Source organism: Haliotis cracherodii, unplaced genomic scaffold (genome assembly GCF_022045235.1).
Source record: "Haliotis cracherodii isolate W230 unplaced genomic scaffold, xgHalCrac1.p SCAF_1, whole genome shotgun sequence".
NCBI classification, from domain to species: domain Eukaryota; kingdom Metazoa; phylum Mollusca; class Gastropoda; order Lepetellida; family Haliotidae; genus Haliotis; species Haliotis cracherodii.
In genome coordinates, this window is record NW_027266264.1 from 44,998,665 (window position 1) to 45,004,664 (window position 6,000).

Consider the following 6,000-nt stretch of genomic DNA (forward strand, 5'->3'; position numbering starts at 1 on the left):
TTTGATTGTGAGAATTATTATATAAACCAAATATCATTGACTTCCTTTGCCAGCCATTATTTGATTTCGAACACATAGTTAAAAAAAAAGTCCAATCTCATTAAAATCAGATCTTAGTTCCTGCTATCGCTAAACAAAGCGGCAGCGAGAACCTACATCTGATTTTGATGAGATTAAAAGTCACGCATTCTACAAATTTATCTTCAAAAGACTATATTCACACCTGTAACATTTTGACAGCTTCAGGTTTTGTCCACTCGATCTGTATTTTGATAACCGTATTTGACTGGGCTTCTGTCTACCAAGACTAAAAATGCCAAGCTCCCTTCCTAGCGCGTGACACCTTCGTTACACTCCCGGTAACATCGACAGTATAGATAGACTGGTTCCCGTTCGTTCCTGCGACAGATTGATTGGAAAGCGGAACAAGTGCAGCGACACCAAGCGGAGGATCCGGGAACCAGTCTACAATATAGAGAGCTCCGCGAACGGGACGTCGCTGGGTGAGAAGCTTGTGAGAGTGCTGAGAGCTTGCGGCGTGTACCAACAGTGGAGCCAGTTTATGACGTGGCACACATGTGATATCAAGAGACGAGACCCAGCTTATGGTATCATTTGTATTCAATTCATAAAATAAACTTGAAACTGAATTGGAAAACAATCTTCCGAAAACATAATTCAGTGATCAATAATGACATGGTGATTTGAGTATGGAGTACAAAATATGTTGTTTTTTATCAACATTTAGGCGTTCTCGTGCTTTACTATAATAGCTCAGGGCAAAACTATGATTTATTACACAACATTATTTCTTAATTATGACGTCACAATGCAACTTCACACAAATACTATAAAGTCTTTATTCATTATGTATTGTAGGCCACAGGCCCATTATACATTACAGAGTATACAGTGAGAGAGAAACATTAGAATACAAAATTTTAGGTAATTTACACAAGACGTAGTTCCATTGCTTTATAAATAAATACTGATGGATTTTGAATGATTATTACATTATTTGATGCCATTAAAATATTAAACGTATGTATGGAGGGGTACAGGTAAAACTTTTTGGGTATATATTTTCGCCTTAAATGCAGATATCGATAAACAATTATTATAAAATGAAATTCATCTTCAATTTGATTTAGATTGCAAGCCAGACACAACCTTTCAGATTTTAACTCTTTTTTTTATGCCTCCCAGTCTCAATTCGGAGCTGGTGGGAACACCTAGGGCAGGCCTATATTTAAATATTGATAATTCTTTTAAATATGTTTCTAAGCCGAATTTTTTTTTGGAATAAACTGTAAAGAGTTGATTTTGAGCTTGATGAAAGAGCTGCGTGCCAATTTTGTTCACAAGATAATTTTAGACGGAGTATAAATTCTGACAGAAAGCTGGAGAAATTACTTATAAATTGTTGTTCCCATATGTAACCAAAAACCAGTAGAGAATAGGATGTGTTTTACTCTTGATGCCCAGTTAGTTTTACCATTACTACAGTCTAACAATAATAAGTTATAACATTTCTTTACCAAACGTGATTCAGGCATATTAATTATTTTCCAACAATACTTAACAACACGTTTAAATGCAAATATGTACTTTGGGTATCTTCCGCATTCTCCTCTAACAACGTGATTTGCGGATGACTGCTTAACACATACAAATCTCTTACAGGCAAACATTTGTACAACTTCTATTTCTTCGTAATTATGAACACCCCAAACTTCAGTACCATAAAATAGAATTGGGCTGATTTTGGAATCAAAGATTTTACAAAAATAGACCATGAGGTAATGGATTTAACATATATATATATATATATATATATATATATATATATATATATATATATATATATATATATATATATTTATATATATATATATATAATGATTTAATAATTCCACACAGAACCTTTTCTGCCTGAGTTGATGCACTATTAACATGAGCAGACCACAATAGTGATCTAGAGAATAATAATCCCAAGTATTTGTAGCATGAAACACATTCAAGCTGGTGCTCGTTAAACTACCACTTTTCGACTCTTGATAAATTTCCACCATTTTTAAAAACAACGATTTTAGTTTTTGCTAAGTTAACAGACAGGTGGTATTTATCACAAAAAGAACTTAAAGCATTAATTCGTTTTTGTAGCCCATAGACAGTATCTACAAAAAGGACGATATCACTCGGTCCGAGTTCCGATATTAAATCTGAGCACATTGCAAACAAATCACACAATGACATAATCTATTACACTCGCTCCTGTTGACGCAAGAAATGTAGTCACCAACGGACGCATCTGAACCAGCTCGACCATTCACAATATTCATATTTAAAATAGAGCACAGATTAAGTAATACAAATACTGTGACCCGGCGTTGCCATGACGTCACATTGGCGGAGACCCGTGAAGATCCAGGGTAGAATAGGTCTTCAGCAACCCATGCTTGACGTAAAAGGCGACTATGCTTGTCGTAAGAGGCGACTAACGGGATCGGGTGGTCAGGCTCGCTGACTGGTTGGATGCATGTCCTCGATCCCAATTGCGTAGATCGATGTTCATGATATCAGTACCTAGATTGTCTGGCCCAGACTCCATTATTTACAGACCGCCGTCATATAGGAATATTGCTGAGTGCGGCGTTAACAACAAATCAACCACCAACCAACATTGGCGGATTTACAATGACAGTGGTATTATTCACAATAAATACAAGCATATACAGAGAATCTCTTTTGATATCAAATATATCAACGAGTGTTATTTGATTTCAAAAGACACGAGGGTGAAATTTTATTTATCATCATACATCATTCTTCCAATTTTTTCAGTTTGTAGACAGTAATAAGAAGGGTCTTAAGAAAAGTACTGCTAACAGCTTCAGTAGCAGTCATTAAGTGATGTCATTTGATTATGACTTCATGGTAACAATGACGTCACAATGGTCTGCAAAGCATTGTGTTGCAATTTCATTGCAGCGATATCTACAATATAGATATCGATTGATCTCACCCAAGCGATATCTCCCTTGGGAGCCAGTTTTGGATGATAAAAAGAGGATATTATATGAGTGTTCATGTTATACTATATGTTTACGATACGAGTGTCTAAATTCCGGTATTTCCCGAACGAGAGTCATAGTATGACATAAACACTCATATAATGTTCTATGTATTACCGAAGAAGATGTCTACATACAGAGACGAATTGTAGTGTTTACGTATAAGGACAGCAAGTCGCAACAGCAGCGGAACTACGGGCGCGTTGCAAGCCACCAATCGCTTAGGGAAAGCAACTTACTCGCTCACCCCGGGCTCTGCAACAGTTCGAAGCGCTTGCGCACTCTTCCAAAATGACGGCGCAACCACCGCTTGGTTGCCTTGACGTAATGAAGAACGTAATAGAAGAGGCTCGATGACGAGCTGATCAAGTTTATGACTACTTTGAAGATGTGGATCCGACCGAGGATGATGGGGTGTCAGCTGCCTTTGCTCATTTCATCGCTGATCCAGTCAAGAATTTCTTCTTCCGCTGTCAAAGTCAGCCGCCATTTTGGTTTGACAACGAAGCGACCTCAGCCAGCGATTGTTTCGCTTGCAAGCGGCGTAAAGTTACGGCACTGTTTTTAGGCGAATCGCTGTACATCGCTTGCAAGCGATTGGCGCTTTGCAACGCACCCTAAGATTTGTTGAATGACGTCTGCAATCATCAGCTATGACGTCGTTTCTAGTGTGACGTCATTCCGACCTCTCGTCACAATAAGTTTCGACTGACGTCAACAATGCCGTCCGGATGACGGAAACAATACACTGTTGTTTCGTGACGTGATATGACCCTAGTGCACATATCCTTTTTATGAACCCCGATATGTTTGCCCTCGTAGGTAATAAACATTGCGTAACCTATTTTATGGTGGACACAATTTTACGGTGCATTGCATCAACAGTTATCCATTTAAAGACAGGGATTACCTTAAATTATAGCTAAAATGGTTAGAATTATCATTAAACCGCCCGCATGTTATCAGAAATGAGCGAGCCACTGTAACTTCATATTGATGTTCAATAGTGACGTCATTTTGTAATTTTGTTTGTTCTATGACGTTTCCATATTTGTAAAAGTGGGCCAGTGACATTCGTTGTGTGTTGATTGCAGTAAATGTTTCAAAACCGATGTTTTTATTTGATAACAAATCCTGTCCATTTCAGGAATAATAACGGTAACGCTATTTTTCAGGGCATTATCATAATGTCCTCATATTTCTTGACGACGGGCCATTATCACGCCCGTTGTTAGGTGACGTCATAGGATAGGGATAGGTGACGTCACGTTCAATAGTGACGCCATCTGGTTTGTTATATGACGTTTCCATTTTTGTAAAGTGGGCCAGTGACATTCGTGTTGATTGTAGTAAATGTTTGAAAACCGATATTGTTGTTTCTTTTTATTTGATAAAAGATTCCATCCATTTGAGCTATAATAACGGTAACGCTATTTTTCAGGGCATTGCCCTCATATTATGGCTAAAATGGATAGAATTATCCTGTAACCCGCCCGCATGTTATCAGAAAAGAGCGGACTATTGTAACTTGATAATGCCCTCATATTACTTGTCGACGAGACCCGTGAAGATCCGGGGTAGAATAGGTCTTCAGCAACCCATGTTTGCCGTAAAAGGTGACTATGCTTGTAGTAAAAGGCAACTAACGGGATCGGGTGGTCAGGCTCGCCGACTTGGTTGATGCACGTCATCAATCCCAATTGCGTGGATCGATGCTCATGATATCAATCACTGGATTGTCTGGTCCAGACTCGATTATTTACAGACCGCCGTCATACAGCTGGAATATTGCTGAGTGCGGCGTTAAACAACCAACTTGACGACGAGCTATTATCACGCCCGTTTTTAGGTGACGTCATAAAATAGGAATAGGTGACGTCACGTTCAATAGTTACGTCATTTGGTTTGTTCTATGACGTTTCCATATTTGTAAAAATGGGTCAGTGACATTCGTGTTGATTGTTTCAAAACTGATATTGTTGTTTCTTTTTATTTGATAACAAATTCCATCCTTTTTAGCTATAATAACGGTAACGCTATTTTTTAGGGCATTATCATTTGCAGTAGCCCTCGGTCTTTTCAACTGCCCTCCTTCGTCGGACAGTTTATGGAAGACCTCGGGATTCTGCAAATGATAATGCCCTGAAAAAATAGCGTTACCCTTATAACATAGTTCAGGTTAAAGTTTACATGAAAATTAGTTGCTTCCTGTTTTTTAAGGTAAGTATATGAATTTTTAACTATATATTCACAAGTTCAGCAGTTTTCCCGTTTACAGTCTGAGGCACTGAATTCTTTAGACTTCATACATGTGTCGAAATTTGGCGCTTGTTAATAACATAAGTATTGCGTCTACGTTTATATCATTGTCAAATAAACCATACTTCTTTCTTTATCCCATCGTAAACAATTTGAATCGGGTATCAACTGGATTGTTGATAGGATTTCATAATACCTGGACCCCCCCCCCCCCCCAAAAAAAAAACAAAAAACAAACAAAACAAAACAAAACAAACCAACAACAAAACACAAAAAACAACAAACAAACAAAACAACAACAACAATAAACACACACCAAAAAACAACCAACAAAGAAACAATAACAAACCAAACAATCAAAAAACAAAACAAAACAACAAAACAGAGACCATCTATTATATGGTCTCTGAACAAAACAAAACAAAACTCAAAACAAAACACACAAAAACAACAACAAACAAAAACAAAATTTAAATGACTAGTCCCTTATACACCTGAACACAAAACAAAACACACAAAAACAACAACAAAATTTAAATGACTAGTCCTTTATACACCTGAAGAAGTCACGTCTTTAGATCATATGTGAGGAATATATATGGAATTGTGTTTAAAAGAACTGTGCTTGACGTCACAAATTGATGTACACATGTACTGTGACGTTTTA

General features: G+C 37.4%; 1 protein-coding gene across 1 annotated transcript in view; it reads right to left on the reverse strand.

Annotated features, from left to right (window-relative positions):
• The window catches only part of LOC139464662 (uncharacterized), a 40,148-nt gene extending 39,779 nt beyond the window's left edge, over positions 1-369 (reverse strand). The window contains exon 1 of the mRNA XM_071246187.1: positions 224-369. The gene's annotated coding sequence lies outside the window, so the exon portion shown is untranslated. The remainder of the gene's footprint in view (positions 1-223) is intronic.
• Between the last annotated feature and the right edge of the window lie 5,631 nt (positions 370-6,000).